The sequence below is a fragment of the Castor canadensis genome, chromosome 8 (genome assembly GCF_047511655.1).
Source record: "Castor canadensis chromosome 8, mCasCan1.hap1v2, whole genome shotgun sequence".
In the NCBI taxonomy this organism is placed as follows: Eukaryota; Metazoa; Chordata; class Mammalia; order Rodentia; family Castoridae; genus Castor; species Castor canadensis.
In genome coordinates, this window is record NC_133393.1 from 28965851 (window position 1) to 28983745 (window position 17895).

The 17895-nt window shown below is 40.9% G+C and overlaps 1 long non-coding RNA gene across 7 annotated transcripts in view; it reads right to left on the reverse strand.

Annotated features, from left to right (window-relative positions):
- Nucleotides 1-17895, reverse strand: part of LOC141425672 (uncharacterized) — a 49383-nt gene that overhangs the window by 16418 nt on the left and 15070 nt on the right. For 3 of the 7 annotated variants that reach the window (XR_012450708.1, XR_012450709.1, XR_012450706.1), the window contains exons 3-4: nucleotides 15528-15754; nucleotides 338-14601 (exon numbers count right to left, since the gene is read on the reverse strand). This is a non-coding gene — a long non-coding RNA (uncharacterized lncRNA). The remainder of the gene's footprint in view (nucleotides 1-337; nucleotides 14602-15527; nucleotides 15755-17895) is intronic. The other 4 variants (XR_012450710.1, XR_012450707.1, XR_012450711.1 and 1 more) reach the window with 3 other exon arrangements.

Here is a 17895-nt window from a genome sequence, read left to right on the forward strand (position 1 = left end):
TAACATGTCCAGACGTTTTCTGAATGGTGTTTACTTTTGCCTTTCCGCACTTTATGCTTGTTAGGATGTTTATGGTTGGAGTGCGGGGTATAAATATGAATGAAAACCTTTCTAGTAGCATGTCTTTCTTTAGTCTTACAGCTCACAAATCAGAAATGCAGAATACATAATAGACTCAGAAAATACATGCTGTTAAAACCTAACGACAAAGGATGAAAGATGCCCTTTGAAATATGACTTTGTTAGAAAAAGAAACGACAGGAAGCTCAGGCTAGGCGACCCTCCCAAAAGGGGGCCTATCTGCATCTTTACCCACCACTTTGCCTACCATACCCACCTCGTCAGCCATTAAGTTTTTCCACAGAAAGCACATCTCATCACAAGGCGGGTTTCAGAGGCGAGTGGAACTCGTCCCTAGGAATTCTGGGAAATGGAGTCTGTGCACTGTGACGACTGCCAGACTCGGAGGTTTCTGGGAATTGTAGTCTCAAACGTAGTACTGCATGCCGGACTAGCTGTAGGGAGGCAGGACAAGAAGGCCCGCTGGTGCTTGGGTAAGATCCGCAATGTCCTTCGGAGGCCACTTCTATTTTGGGAAGAACTCGCTGAGACACCTCATTTTCTCGCCTGCTATTATAGAATGTGTGGGGCCAACCGGATATCGATTATGAACCCTATAACAGCAGCAATGAATCCAGAGGACGAGAAGTGTATACCCGGGTAACATAAATGAAAGAAAATCATAGTATATAAAGGTTCCTGTGTGTCAGACCTGTGAAACTAGATTTGAAGCCCTTGTTTGTTAATAGGACAAGTACAGCCTGGAGTTGGGTCTGGGTGGTACTGCAGGGATGGGGGTAGAAACAGTATTACATTAGTGGGAAGAAACAGCAGTGTCACATGAGGAACATATCCTGAAGCTGCTGGGATTGAAGCCATTTGTTACCGATCAGCTGCTTGGGGTCCTTTGCTCTACCCAGATAGTAATAGTGGGTAAGCACACTCTTCCAGTGCTGGCAGCCCTGGCCCTTAAGTACCCAAGGCTTAGGGACTGGAGTAGCAGACTTACAAGCTTACAGCTACAAACCCTGAGATCTCAGGACCTTTTGCTCCAGGCTTTAGAAGCAAGAGACTTTTGGCTTTAGATAGTGAAGTTGGAGACTTATTGCTCCAGGCTTAAATGATCACTTGGCAGCTCTCTGGAGCTCTTCCAGTGTCCAGTCCAGGGCCTGCAGTTTCTCTTCTCTGGCTTCACAGCCTTCTTTCTTCAGCTTCAGCTCTCTGCCCTTTCTCTCCATTACTATACTTCTGGCAGCTTCTGATTCCTGTTTCTGCCCCAGCCCCTGTTTGGTACTCAACTGCCTTCTCATCTCCATCTCTACTGCTGCTGCCACCTTTCCTGCTGCTACTGCTCTGTTGTCTTTTCCTGTTACCAGTTTAGCCTGTTCTACTAATGACAAAGATCAAAACCACACAAGAAAAGGCTATTCAGAAGCCTTTTGTGTTGTAACACCAGAGGACAGCACAAGAGGGTGTTTCCTGACTGTCTAGAATAGCCAGACTATATAACCAAAAAGGGGGTGTGGCAAGGTCATTTGCACCAATCACAGCAGTCTTTCCTACAAATGAAGGACTGTGTTTGTAATGATCAGAAACCCTCAGGCCTGGGTGAAAATGACTGTAGTGTCGTCTAGAACCCACCAAGGCTTGTATTACTTAGAGTGCTGCTTTCTGAGGTCAGTGCCTCTCTGTCTCCTTTCTGATCTGTTTCCTTTGCTCTGAGCCATTCTCTCCTGCAGTCACCTGGGATTCTTCGAAGGACAGGACTGATGATTAAACATCTGTGACAAGAGTCAGATCCTACACATACATACACACACACCCAAGGGCACCAATGACTTTCTTATTGTGTCAAGGCCCCAGCTGACCAATCCTGAGAAAATAATCCATCAACCATGATCACTTGGACCACATGGCCATGTTTGTTTAACTGTGCATACTGCTCACCACCTTACCCAATTCTTCCTCTATTTAAACTTGCAGTTCATGCCAATGCCCTGAAAATGGGCCGAAATGCTTACTCTCCCTCTTCCCATGCTTGTGGCTGCTAAGTTAATCTTGTTTCTCTGCCCTTCACTACTATCTCACTTCTTTAATTTGGCATATTGGGGTGAGTGATTGGATCTGACATGGTAGAACCCCTGGAGTTGGGTCTCTAGCTTAGGACTCTGGCTACAAGGACACAGCATAGTATATGATTCTCAGATTCAGGATCAAACCCTGGCTCTACTGCTTATTTGCTATATGATGATTAAATTATTTCTGCCTCCATTTCTTCATGCATAAAATAGGGATAATATTATCATGTCTTTCCTAGATTTTTTACCATCACCACATGATGTCCCTATTAATATTCCTCTAGCTTGCATCTATGAAGTTTTGGCAAACCTCCTGTAGAATGGTTCTGTATACACATTAGAATCAGGTGAGGTGTTAGGAATTCAGGTGGTACTGTTACCAGGCTGAGTAGCCTAAGAAGGCACTAAGATTCTAAGTTCTTGTGTCACCTGAACAGAGAACTAGACAAAGACACAAATTACAAAATAGTAGCAAAACATGATTTAAAGAAAAGGAAAGAAAGAATAAGAAGAAAGCACTGCAAAAGAAGTAGTGGGCTCCTGCCAGGTGGCACAGAAACATTGGTCTCTTTGTTTAAGGACCAAATTATAAGTTGTAAGGTTGGAAAAATCTGGGCAGTCCTTAGGGAGGAGCTAGGGTGGCTGGCAGGTTTAATTAACACAGCTTTATCACATAACATGGGGTATTCTGCATAGGTAACGTATGCTAATTTTTAGGCTTTTATTGTATGAATGATATGCAACCAATATTCATAATTTGGCCTGGGATGTTAAATTGGGGGCAGGCTCCTTTTACCAAGCAAGTCAGACCCAGAAGGGCCTCTTTGGACACTTCTGCAAAGATATTTATTGTGGGGAGCTGATTATGAGAAGCCTATGAGAACTTGCCATAAGCATAGCTGTGCCCAGTACTTGGCAGGCTGAGTTTGGCATGGCCCCAGCTGCAGAAGACAGCGAGTGCAAAATGCACCACAGTTGCTTTTCCTAAGTTGCTTATATTCAGAAAAGTAGGAACTCAGGTTTCTCTTGTTACAAGATAACTGTTGCTCCACCTCCTTGCTTACCACTGGATATAAAAGACTTGCTGAAGGAGGATGGGAGGGTTTTTGAGGGGGGATTGATGGAAGGTTTCTTTATGGGGGATGGATTGATTTGTTGGCTGCTGAGTTATGCTAGAGATTAGAGGAAACATGGGACAGTGCAGTCTGAGCACTGAGACTTTCAGAAAGCTAAAGAGAGAACATGGGACAGTCCAAGTCTAAGGACTGAGACTCTAAGAGTTATGCTAATGCAGTTTTTAGACATGGCTGCTGCTGTATATCTGCATGTCTGAGCACTAATACTTTAAAGGGAACACGGAACAGTGCAGGTCTGAGGGCAAAGACTTTAAGAGAGATTATGCTAAAGAAAAGTTAAGAGAAAACATGGGGCAGAGCGAGTCTAAGAGACTTTAAAGAATAGAAAAGAAGCAAGGTTTTAAAGAATTGTAAAGGAGTAAGGCCTTAAAGAATAGAGAAGAAAAGAAACAGAGTAAAGAGAAGAGAAGCAAAAAAAGTAACAAGGCTGTTGTGCGTCTTCATCCAAGGGCCCAGCACACCTGGCCCCAACTTTATGCATGTTTGTCTATTGTTTGTCCTTTCTGCATCTCCTGTCACCCCCACTTACCCCAGTTAGGTCAGGAGAACAAGGGAGCAAAAGAAATCTTGCTCCAATTTATGACTGCCAGAGTATTTACAACTTAGAGGGGATATATTGCTCTAGAGATGACTCAGTGTGGTGCTGGGGAAGAAGTGAAAAAAAGTCTAACATGATGATATCTTGATTAAAAGAAGGGAGTCCCTGGTGGGTTATTTTCCATGTTTGCTAGGTTGCCTCAGTACTCAATATAGAAAATAGTTGACCTTCTTGTGGGCAGCAGAGAAATGTGAGTCTTATGGTGATCTTTGCATGTTTGAGAACACCTAAGGAGAAAGTGTATACATGTATGGAATTATGAATAGAGATCTCTATGGAAAGGTAACTGTTGACAGATTGCTTGGTATTGTCTTCCTTTATACCAAATCTTTGCTGGCTTTAGAGTAGCAGCTACAGCAGACTTTAATGAGAAGAAAGTGTTGGGTTCTCATGTCCGTAACTCAGAATATAGTACACATACTCTGTAATTGACACACCTATGTTATGCAGTCAAAAATAATAACTGCCTTTAATAATAAAAATATATTCCCCACATCTTATAAATGATGGTGATGATTGGATAAAACACAGCAGGGCTATTTACTGCATAAGCTAGGATTTGACTTAGTAACCTAGATACCAAGCATTTGTTCCTTGGCAAGTGGTTTGTACATTGTTGACATTTGATATTTAACTTGTAGGTAAAAAGAGTGCCTACAGTTTTTTAATTTTGATGTGGCAGTGACTAAGTCCTGAATATCTAATAATCTATTCAATAAGTTGTCTTGAATAACCATTTTTGCCAAGCCTTACTTTTGGAACTGGGGGTACAAAAGGTGGGCAAAAATGACAAATTACATGTCCTCATGTTTGATTTGGTTAGAAAGCTTGCTTTAGAAGTTTGGCTGTTCAACCTAATATAAATACAAGCATTATGAAAAACAAGTCAGACTAAGGGGAGGTCACTACTGAGAGAGGGAGGGCAAAAGAAGGATGTTAAGAAGGTGAATATGGTTGATGTACTGCCTATACAAGAATGGATATAGAATTTTTAAGCCTGTTGAAATCACCATAAGAGGGGGACTAAGGTAGAAAGGAGAGAAATAGAGGGATAAATCAATTCAGGTTACAATGCATTTACATGGAAATTTCAGAATGAAACACTGTGTACCTATCTTAAAACAAAAATGTCTTTTTTTTTTTTTCAAAAACAGAACAAGAAGGCAAAACAAGTCCTGTTTGAGGTGAGGGCCTGATACCAGTGGGAGGGGGAGGATATAAAGAAAGGGTGTAGGAGGTGAATATGGTGGAATTATTATATCCTCACATTGTAAGTGGAAAAATGACCTGTTGCAACTATTCCAGGAATGAGGGGAAGGGGAATAAAGGAAAATGTTGGAGAGGATGAGTTCAACTATGATATATTGTAAGAACTTTTGTAAATGTCACAATGTACCCCTGTACAATAATAATAAAAAAGTAAAATAAAAGAAGTTTGGCTGTTCAAATTAAAATGTATTTCAAACATGAATCAAATAATCATAAATTAGAAATTATAAAGTAATGTGGACAAAATAAATGATCTCATCTGGGAAATTATAGAAACCTCCACTGAGGAAACAGCATTTGTATTGAGAACTCAAGAATGAGAAATATTGCTGGGTAACAGAGGTTCATGCCTGTAATCCTAGCTACCCAGAAGGCAGAGATCAGGAGGATCATGGGTTGAAGCCAGCCTGGGCAGATAGTTCTGCGAGATCTTGAAAAACCTTTCACAAAAAAATTGGCTGGTGGAATGGCTCAGGGTGAAAGCCCTGAGTTCAAGCCCCAGAACTGCACAAAGGAAAAAAAAGAAATATTACAGGTTGTATTTATTGCATTTGCTTATTTTCTGTGTTCTTGATACTCTTGCATTTTGAGGCCTTGCTGAGAGCTGACATCCTCCTCAGTCTTTCTCCATTCCAGATTAGCTAATTCCTAGAGATACCATATGTGAACTAACCAATATGGAGCCCAGAATCCCCCTTCTTATCTCATTTCTCTGGCCTTGACCCTTTAGGCCACTATTTCCCTACCCTAATATCCCTATGGTCCAAGAATTTTAGGATAGCCCTCTACTGTCCTGCTGAAATTATTCAAACTGGCCAGTTCTAAGATCACTTATCCTGCCTCATCCATTGTTTTCAACAAAAACTACAATAAAGGTTTTACCTGTGTTTTCCTACTGCTTTTTGCCTCCTGGCCAACTCTGGCGCTTCTCTGTGTAGCTCTGTAGAGAATGGCATTGTGTGCCCCTTCCTCTTGTGAATTATAACAAATTACCTTTTCACGAAAATTGTTTCCTGATTTGTTGGCCTTACCATACTTGAGTAATAATAAAAACCTATATTTTAAAGTGTAAGTAAAGAAAATGGAGAAAGTAGAGAAGCCTTTTTCAAGCAGAGGCCCTGAGATAGGTAAACACATAACATCTTCGCGGAGCTCTGAGAAGGCCAGGTTGTCAGAAGCACACAGGTCTGGAAGATGGGAAAAGAGGTTGAAGAGGTTAGCAAGTTATCTTAGCTTTTGTCTCTGTGGTAAATACCAGAAATAAATCAATTTACAAGAGAAAATATATGGCTCATGGTTTCAGAAGCATCAGAACATGGTTGCTTGCTCCTGTTGCTTTGGGCTTGTAGTGACTACATCATGGCAGGAGCACCTGGTAGAAGAGATCTGTGTACCTCATAGGAGTAAAGCTGCTCACCTCATGGTGACTGGGAAACAAAAACAGACAGAGGCCAAGATCCCAATATCGCCTTCAAAGGCATGCCCCCCCATGACCTAACTTTCTCCAACTAAGTCCTACTTCCTAAAGGTTCCACTGCTTCCCAGCAGTGCCATAGGCTGGCAACCAAGCCTTTAACATATGGGCTTTTGGGGAACATTTAAGATCCAAATCATAACACAAGGACCTCTAGAGACCTTTGGCCATGTTATTTTTATTCAGACTGAAAACTCATTTTAGTTCTAATCCTGAAAGTAAGAGACAATAAGAAACAGAAACAGCACATGGTTCATCTCTGATGTTGAGGCGTTTACATTTGGTGAGTCTGAGAGTTCTAGGACGGGATATTCTCCTTCATTTTTATCTCATCCCTACTAATTTTGATACACTGGAACCTCTCACTTGCAATAAATGGAACACAGAACAAGGAAAGGCCACCATTCCCCTGCCAGCTAAGACTCAGATAAGGTTGAGTTTCTCTTTCCTAAATGCCCTCCAGATTCTTTTCTGAAGTGGGAAAAGTTTTCTGTTCTTTGTTCCCAATTGTTTTTGCTTCATATATCCTTATTCAAGTCAGAGTTTTCCAAGGTAGAGAAGAGGTATTAGTGAAAGAAACAATTCAAGAACAATGACTAGATTTCAAGCCTGAAAGAATGGTTATATCATTGATAAATAAGGGGAACCAGGAGGAGATGCACATCTATGTTCATAGCAGCATTATTTACACTAGCAAAAGATGGAAGCAACTCAAGTATCTACTAATGATTGACCGGATAAACAAAATGTGGTATGTATATACATACAGTGGAACATTTTCAGGCTGAAAAAGGAAGGAGATTCTGATACATATTATAACATGAATTTTGAAAACATTATGCTAAATGAAATAAGCTAGATACAAAAGGCAAGTATTGTATGATTCCACTTCTATGAGATACCTAGAATAGATAATTTCTGGAGAGAAGGAAAAAGGGATTTTACTTGTACTGTTAACACTGATTTCTTTAGCTTGTGTATTGGTTCTGTTAACACATCTAATATTGTGTATGTCTCAAATATTTTGTAATAATTTAAAAAGTTTATTGGGGAACCATTTGACAAGGAGGTAGTGTGAGCCCAGGTACTTTATGCCCCTCTCCCCAATTCAGATTTTCCATGAATATGACTGACAATATAGGGAGATAGAGGAAAACCTGAACAAAATGCTATAAAATTAAGGATGCTATCTCTATGCAAAACTTGGAGGAATTACTATGGGATTGTTTAAAGGAAACATGGCTGACCTAAGTTAACCTCTTGGAAAAAGCAATGTGCTTGGGAAGACAACGCAAGGGACTCCTAAACCTCACTCACACACCCCAACTCAGGGTGGGGAAGGCAGTCCACACAAGGCAGGTGAACACAGATAAGAAGGTTATAGTGGAAAAAGAATTTCCTCCTACTACAGACAACTTTAACAAAGAGACCAAACCCTCTGAAGCACAGCAGGTCTTCTTCTTGGAATAAGTAGTCCTAAAAGAGCAAAACACCAGTGAGATGGAAAGAATTACACCAGAAATAGGCAGACAAAGCAAGCAGAAAATCAGTGTGTTGATATGTTGACATAATTTCTCAGAAACAGGTGAGGTACAAACAGGTCTTATGAGGGTGATTCCTCTCAGCTGGCCAGTCTCAACAGGCAACTGGATTTTTTTTCCTCAAAGAACCAGCTGTTCCAGCAAGCAGAATGACAAAGTAGACAATAAATAAATGTTGTACACACGTACATACATACACACAGAAACACATTTCTCTCTCAACACAACTGTCCATAAAACATTTACAAAAATACTTACATAGTTTAAAAACTTGAAATAATATTTGTGCATAATTTACAAAGCAAAATAGTACTATTTTGTTTTTAAGGAAAAAGAGTTATCCCTATGTTCGTGACCTGCTCTCCAAAGGGAACAATTTTTGAGTCTTTTCATTGTTTCTTTTGACATTTTTTTCCATGTTTCTAGGTTTTTCAATTTTAGGTAGTATGCATTGACTTTTTTGCTATTGTGATAAAAGTCTTTTCTATCAAGCATTAATATTCTATTGTAAATGGTATTTTCTGAATTTCTTCTCTGGATAGTTCTTTGTTAGTGTATAGGAATGTTGATTTTATGTCCAGCAACTTTACTGAATTTGTTTATACAACAGTGTTTTGGTAGAATTTTTGTGGTTTTCTGTAAAGAGTGTGTTGCCATTTTAGTTACCTGCATTGTCTATAGTTCTGGGTTCTTCTTCCGGATTCTTGCTGAGCCCCTTTGCCCATGAAAATTGCCCACCATGCTGTGTATCTTAACCCCTCTCCCAAGTTAGTACAGAATTTCAGCCAATTGAGAAGACTGTGTACTTTTGATCTGGACCAATCCAGGTCAAGAGGCAGAGTCAATCATGTCAGAAATACAAGGAGGGACAGACTGCCTGCCCCTTTGTGTGTGCTGTGCCCATGAGCCTACCACACCCTTCTGCAGAAGTAAATTTTGCCTTGCTGAGACAATTCTCTGTTTCTGTATCTTCATTTGTGACCCCAGTGGTCTTTGGGGATCTTATTTCTAACACTATGGAGGAATAGCACTTTTATCTCTCTCTGTCTCAACTCCCCCATACACATCTCCTCAGTCTTTCCAATAAAGTGATATTCAAAGGTTTTGGTTAAATCACTTTTGTTACTTCTTAAAAATTACTACTTATATATCTTGTGGTGTTGGGGATCAGTCCCAGGGTCTTGAGAAAACTAGGCAAGTGCTCTATCACTGCGATACCCCACCAACCCTAATTTATATTTGTGTTATGATTATGTAAATACTGTTTACAGTGGAGTCGCATTGTATTACAATTAATTTTCCTTTCCTGTACATTTTTTCCCCAAGAGGTAGTTTATTGTCTATTTTTGCCTGCTTAGTTTTCTATGTAGCAATTTTCAACTTACCAGTAGATCTATAAAAGCCATTTCAAAATGGTTGAACATACCAGGTAATGTAAAAGTTCAACATTTATTCCCTGGTGTCATTCTCTTATAGTTTCTTTGTTTGGTTTTGAATCAGTAATATTGGAGTCATAGAATGAAGTAGGAAACTTCCTCTCTGCTCTGGCTTCTAAAAGAAATTATAGAGAATTCGATAGAATTTTATCCTAAAATGTTTGGTAGAATTTACCAATAAAAACACCTGGACCCGCTGACTTCTGTTCTGGAATTATTAATTACTAATTCAATTTCTTTAATTGCTTTATTGTTCTTTTGAGAGAGCCAGTCTTTGGCTTCATTGATTTTCTCTGTTAATTTTCTGTATTTAATTTCATTGATTCCTGTTGATTTTTTTTTAAATTTCTTTTCTTCTGCTTTCATTGGATTTAATTTGCTTTTCTTTGTCTAGTTTCCTAAGGTAGAAGTTTAAGTGACTGATTTTAGATTGTCTTTCTTTTTCTAATGTATGCATTCATTGCTATAAATGTCCCCCTCAGCACTGCTTTTGTGGCATCTTGCAAATTTTATAAATTGTGCTTTTTATTAATCTCAAAATATTTTTTTGTTCTGGGGTTTGAACTCAGGGCTTTATGCTTGCTTTACCGCTTGAGCCATACTTCCAATCCATTTTGTTATTTTGGAGCTTGGTTTTCTTGAACTGTTTGCCTAGGTTGCCTAGGTTGGCCTCACCCGTAGCTAAGATTACATGTGTGAGCCATTGGCACTTGACGAGTTTCAAAATACTTTTAAATTTTCTTTTGAGGTTTTTTTTTTTCTGGGGCCATGTGTTACTTAGAAGTCTGTTGTTTAATCACCAAGTATTTGGAGATTTTGCAACTATCTTTGTTAATTTCTAATTTAATTCCATTGTGTTCTGATAGCAGACATTGTGTGACTTTCATTCTCCTAAATTAAAGTGTATTTTATGATGCAGAATGTGGCCTTTATTGGTGAATGTCCCATGTGAGCTTTAGAAGAATAGATATTTTGCTGTTACCAGATGAAGTAGTCTATAGGTGTCCATTATATCCAATTGATTGATGGCATTATTGAGCACAACTTTGTTTTTACTGGTTTTCTGTCTGCTGGATCTGTCCATTTCTGATAGAGAGCCTTTGAACTCTCCAAATATAATAGTGGATTCATCTATTTTTCTTTGTAGTTCTATTAGTTCTTGCCTCAGGTATTCTGACACTCTGTTGTTAGGCACATACATATTACATATAAATGTAATGAGTGTGGGAAAGCATTCACTTATCACACTTACTTTATTCAGTACCAGTGAATTCAAACTGGTAAGAAACCTTATGCATGTAATAAATGTAGGAACTCTTTCAGCCAAAGAACACAACTTATTCAGCATCAGAAAATGTACACTGAAGGCCAAGTGAGGTGATTCATGCCTGTAATTCTAGCACTCAGGAAGTGGAGGCAGGAAGATCTCAAGTTTGAGGCCAGTCTGAATGTGGGAAAGACTTTGATTGCTGGTTGAACCTTAACTTCAAAAAAAGTTTTACTGGTGAGAGACCATATTGATGAAATGAATGTCAGGAAGTCTTTGGCTATTTTTAATTTCTTGCATGATATGAAAAAATTCATATTGAAGAAAGTGCTATGAATGTTGAATACAGTAGAGCCATTAATGACTGCTCCTTACATATATATAAAACATGAGAAAATTCATACTAGAGAAAAACCTTACAAATATAATGAATATAGGAAAGCCTTCAGTTATAATTTATGCCTTTCTCAGCATCAAAAAATGTATAATGCAGAGAAATATTACAATAATTAATACTATAATAGTTAAATGCAAATTGCTGGCCACAACTCAATCAGTATCAGAAGACTCCTACTATAGAGAAGCCCTATATTATTCCAGATCTTTAAGCTAGCCTTCCTTGCATTCAAAACCATGTTCAAATTCTTTCTCAAGGAAGGTAGAGAGAACTAGAATCCACTCATGCTGGTTTCTAGCTATGTGCTATTTTAAACAAAAGTTAGTAAGCTATTGTAGGACTCCAGAGCCACCAGCATCATTTGCTTGCTGTGGACTGGGTGATTCCACGGTGTTGTTAGGTGCCTGGGATTGAAACACTGGTCAACCACACTTCCAGTAGTGCAGCACCAGATGCTGCACTCTCTTGGCTCTTGGCCTGATCTTGTTTCAGAGTGCATCCCAAGAAGTGGGCAAATGGAATTTGGGGCCCTTCGTGGCCATGTTGAGTTGAGTGGCTGGCTGTCCAAGACAGTCCTGACCAGTCTACCTGGGCTATGAAGTGCCAGGAGCAGGTCCAGAGCACTGGACCCAGAGGCTTGTCACCCACACAGTGGTCTGTGCACTCAAACACCTTCCCTATAGAGATTCCTGAGGAATGGACAAAGGGCCCGAGTAAGCAAGGAGAAGGGAAGGCAAGAGGGGGCCACAGGAGACCTTTTCCCTCTCCACCTCAGGACTCAGAAAATTAAGGGCCCACACAAAGTGCCTGATTTTGGGCTCTTTGTAGATTATTTTGAAGATGTTTTACTGCAGTGTGGTTTTGGCTGCATCAGAAGACCATTTCTTCCCCCTTAAAATAGCTCTCCTCCCCCATACTCTTACTTTGTGACCTTTTGACTGGACTTTCCTCCAAAGTTTCTGGTTCCACTTATTAACTTCTTGTTAAAGATGCAAGTTAATTTCATTAGACATCCTGAGCTAGAAAAAGAATGGGCCCTAGCCTAGCACCAGTGGCTCACTGTGGGGAGTGGATTATGAGAAACCTATGAGAAACTGACATATGCACAGCTGTGCCCAATAGTCAGCAGGCTGAGTTTGGCATGGCCCCAGCTGCAGAAGACAGCAAATGCAAAATGCAGCACAGCTGCTTTTCCTAAGTTGTTTATGTTCAGAGAAGTAAGAATGCATGTTTCTCTTGTTACAATGTTGTGCCCCTCCCCTAGACTGTTGCTCCACTTCCTTGTTTACTACTAGTTATTAAAGACTCACTGAAGCAGTTTTTTTAATGGAGGGTTTTTTGATGGGGGATGGATGGATTGGTTGGCAGCTTGTGAGGGGACTGCTGCAGAATGAAGCTGCTGCTGTTGAGATATGCTAGAGATTAGAGGAAACATGGGACAGTGCAAGTCTGAGCACCAAGACTTTAAGAAAGCTAAAGAGAGAACATGAGACAGTGCAAGTCTGCACCGAGAACTTTATATATAGGCTTTAGAAAAACTAAGCTAAAGAAAAGCTAAAGAGATCATGGGACAGTGCAAGTCTAAGGAACGAGACTTTAAGAGTTATGCTAATGCAGTTTTTAGACACGGCTGCTGTTGTTTGTCTACAAGTCTGAGCACTGAGACTTTAAAGGGAACACGGGACAGTGCAAGTCTGAGGACCAAGACTTTAAGAGAGATTATGCTAAAGAAAAGCTAAGAGAAAAACATGGGACAGAGTGAGTCTAAGGAAAGACTTTAAAGAATAGAAAAGAAGCAAGGTTTTAAAGAATTGTAAAGGAGTAAGGCCTTAAAGAATAGAGAATAATAGAGAAAAGAAGCAATGAGGCTGTTGTGCGTCTCCATCCAAGCACCCAACACACCTGGCCCCAACTTTATGCATGTTTGTCTATCATTTGACCTTTCTGAGTCTCCCATTGCCCCAAGTTAGGTCAGGAAGAATGAAACACATGAAAGCTCACTTCAGCTCATGCCTATGTGAGAAAAACAGTCTTTTCTATCAAAGTGTGTCACCATCTTAGCTGTTTGCAGTTTGGGATTCTTGTTCACTGAGCTCCATTTTTGAGCTGAAACTACTACCTATCCCACCTCCAAATTCCAAGTGTAGCATTAGCCAATTGCAAGCAGATTGTGTACCTGAACTCAACTTGGACTGGAAATTCATTCTGGGCCTGAATTATCTCAGCAACACGGGGAGAAAGGACCTATGTATGCACTGCAGTGACCAAAAAAGTCTGTGCACAGACCAAGGAAGGCAAAAAAGCCATCGACTGGCAAAGTATTCCTTGGTGGTCAGGGAGGATCTTGGGGGTTGTGTGAGAGTGAAGGAAATGTGTCTGAGACACAGATTGAGTGTGGCGTCCCTATCCTCAGTTCTGTAGATATCCAGGTGACTACATACAGCTTAACAGCAGTCCATATGGACCTCATTGGGGGCTTATACTGCTTATTGCTAAGTAGCACCACCAACTGGATATTAGCCCATGAGGGATTGGGTGAAGACAGATGAAGTGTGTAGGGTAGTGTATGAGACACCTTCAGGAGGTTAGGGAGGTTGAGTATAGACCAGGTAGACCAGGATGGGGAATACCACAAGTAAAAGGAGCTCTAAAGAAGGTGAAACTAAAAACAAAATTCCATCAGATAGTCCACTAGGACACATGTTAAAATATTGGCCTGATAACCGTCGGACCAAAGGCAAAAAGAAGCAGCAAATGATCACATATTGCTGCTTTATCTGGACACAGGGACCCATTCTCAAACCAGCCATTTTCTGGCCAAAATTTGGATCAGACAAGGACTGGGTCTGTCAATTACTTACTGAATATGTTAATGACAAGAGTCTCAGAAGTCAGGAAGAGACTGAGTATGCCCTTTGTTGGAGACAGGGACCCATGGTTCTCTTCCCCTTAAAATTAGGAAAGGGGGACAAATCTGAGCCAAAGGAAACCACCTCAAAGTGAGACCCTCTTTCCTTTTACCTCCCCCTTATAATCCAGAGGCCTTGGCTTCTCAGTTGGGATCCCAAGATTGGGATGGAAACTACAGTCAGGAACTTCCGGAGGCCCAGCCCAAGCTTCCTTCTGAGCCTTCAAGTGACTCCCCGTCAGCTTTGACCTTAACTTCAGGTCACAGTTCGCCCTTTTTGGGGCTCAGAAGGGAACTCCAAAAATGTCAGAGGGATATTCAGAATTTATCTTTCAACCATCACCTAAAATGCAGTCACAGACCTTTAATCCACTCAGAGAGGTCCAACTGGAGGTGAAAACTGGTTTTGTTGATGCCCCACTGTTTAGCACAGAAGCCTGAAATTTAAAGAGAGAATTAAAGCCCATTTTAGAAGACTTACACAGAGTTGCAGATCAACTTGACCAGTTTCTAGGCACGCAAATTTACACCTGGGCAGGACTCATGCCCATTTTGGGGATTTTATCTTCTGGGGAGGAGAGAACTATGATCAGGAGGGCTGCCATGGATACATGGGAAAGAGAGCAGCCACCAGGCCCCAAGATTCTGCCTGCAGGCAGGAAATTTCCCCTTGAGGACCCTCATTGGAATAATAATGGCACTGCTAACTGAAGGGAGATGGGGGATTTGAGAAATATGATCATTAAAGGAATCAGGGAATCTATTCCCCAACCCCAAAACCAAGCCAAAGCCTTTGATGTACCAACAAGGAAAGGATGAGGGACTTACTGACTTTCTTCACAGGCTAAAAGACCAAATAAGAAAATATTCATGTTTAAATTTAGATGATTCCCAGGGACAGGCAATGCTAAAACTTCACTCTGTGACCAACAGTTGGCCAGATATGGCAAAGAAATTACAAAAGATAGAAAACAGAAAGGACAAAAGTTTGGAGGAATTATTAAGAGAGGCCCAAAATGTTTATGTGAGCCAAGATGAAGAAAAACAAAAACAAAAAGCTAAGATCATGTTGTCCACAATTGGGCAGATTACTCAGGAGAAAAATACTTTTCAGAGAGCTGGGCCAAGACCTACTCAGAAACCCCAGAAGGGAAGGCCAAACTCACTGGCTTCAGGGGGAAAGAGAACAGGTGCTACTGGTGTGGGAAGCCAGGACATTTCAAATGAGAATGTCCTGAGGGAAGGAAGGAGGAGAAGGTAGTTCCCCTTAGGACCTTTGAGGAAGAATAGGGGGGTCAGGGGATGGGTCCTACAAGGAGCTCTTGATAAATTTAAAAGTAGGACCTAAAGAAAAAGAACTCACCTTTTTGGTTGACTCAGGAGCAGGCATGTCATCTCTTACTATTGTTCCTCCAGGCCTGTCCCTCTTCTTGGTGGTGGTTCCCAATTTCTGGAGTAAAGGGAGAGGAATTTCATGTCCCTCTCTTTGAATGCACCCCGGTGAAATTCCAAGATCGGGTGGCATGGATTAATCTCCTTTTTGTACCTGAGGCTGGGATCAGTCTTCTAGGAAGAGACTTAATGTCTTAGCTAGGCATAGAAATAAAAGTTAAGAGAAAAGAATTTTAAGATTCCATTAAATTTGATGACATGCAAATTGAGGACCAAATTCTCCCTGAGATCTGGACCAGGGATGGGAACAGGGAGGGCTACAGATTCTCCCAACTCATATTGACCTGAAAACCCTTGGTGAGAAAATAAGAAGGAAGCAATATCCCATAACCCTGGAAGGGAGGCTGGGCCTGAAACCCATAATCAAGAGATTATTAAAAGATGACCTTTAAAACACTGCATGTCCACTTTTAATACCCCAATCCTGCCAATTAGGAAGTCAGATGGATCTTATTGGATGGTACAGGCTCTCTGGGCCATTAACCAGATGGTTTCCAGCAAGTAGACAGTTGTCCCAAACCCCTATACTCTCCTCAGTAAAATACTTCCAGATCATCAATGATTTAGTGTTATAGATTTAAAGAATGCATTCTGGGTCTGCTCCCTGCTGGAGGATAGCAGGGACATCTTTGCCTTTGAATGGAAGGACCTCAGACAGGGAGAAAGCAACAATACAGATGGACGGCCCTTCCACAAGGTTTCAGCAGCTCCCCTAACCTATTTGGTCAGGTCTTAGGACTAGTGCAGGAGGAATTTGCCCTTTCCTCCCAGGTAAATTTATTACAATATAAGGATGATCATCTATTATCTGGACTTACTAAGAGGTCACAGATACAATAATTAGTTTCCTAAACTTCTTGGGCTGCCAAGGATTAAGAGTGTCAAAAACTAAGTTACAATTTGTTTAAGAAGAGGTCAAATATTTGGGACATTTAATTAGCAAGGGAAAACTCAGATTAGGTCCTGAGAGAATAGAGGGGATTATTGGTATGCCTCTACCAGAGACCAAAAGAGAACTTCAAAAATTTCTGGGTTTAACTGGATATTGCAGATTGTGGATAGAATCCTATGCACACAGGACTAAACTCCTTTATTCCAAACTTTTGAAAGAGGAACCCGATCCTTTATGTTGGGAGCTAGAGGAAGTCCAAATAGAAAGCCTTAAACAGTCCTTAATCACAGCCCCTGTATTGACCCTACCTTCCCTAGAGAAGCCTTTCCATTTATTTGTTAAGGTAGATAAGGGTTGACCCTACCTTCCCTAGAGAAGCCTTTCCATTTATTTGTTAAGGTAGATAAGGGAACAGCCCTTGAGGTCCTCACTCAGGAGCGTGGGGAAAGAAACAACCTGTGGCCTATTTATCCAAATTCCTTGACCCTGTAACTCAAGGATGACCAGAATGTATTCAAGAAGTTGCTGATATGGTCCTATTGACTAAAGAAAGTGAAAAATTAACTTTTGGAGGGCCCCTGATAGTTAGTACACCCCACCACATCAGAACTATTCTTCAGCAAAAAGGAGGACGGTGGCTGACTGACTCCAGAATATTAAAATATGAAGCCATCCTACTGGAAAGGGATGACTTGGTCCTTACCACTGAAAACTATTTAAATCCAGCAGAATTTCTGCTGGGAGGGAAAGCCCAGGACCCTATGGGACACTGCTGTCTGGATCTTATTGAATACCAGACTAAAATCAGACCCCATCTCAGGGAAACTCCCTTCCTAGATGGACTTCAGCTGTTTGTGGATGGTTCTTCTAGAGTTACTAAACAAAAAAGACATACATAATGGATATTCAGTGGTAATGGAGTCAAATTAAAAGTTATTGAATCAGGGAGGTTACCCAATAACTGGTCAGCTCAGACCTGTAAACTAGTCACCCTCAACCAAGCGCCAAAATATTTAAAAGACAAAGGAACAATCTACTCTGACTCTCTGCATTCGGGGTGGCACATACTTTTGGAAAAATATGGGCTGAAAGATGGCTGATTAATAGTAAAGGACAGGACCCGGTACACAGGAGGTAATTATAAGATTTCTCGAGAACCTCATGCTTCCTGAGGAGATCACAATAGTCCATGTCCCAGGGCAATGAGGCAACTCCCCTGAGATACAGGGAAACACCCTGGCTGATGAAGCTGCAAAGGAGGCTGCCTTCCACCCAAAGATACCAATGCTACACCTCACTCCTGTTGTCAAGATCCCATCCCTAACAGCTGTTTTCAGTCCCCAGGAGAAAGCTCAACTCAGGAAGCTGGGCGCCTCCCAGACCTTGG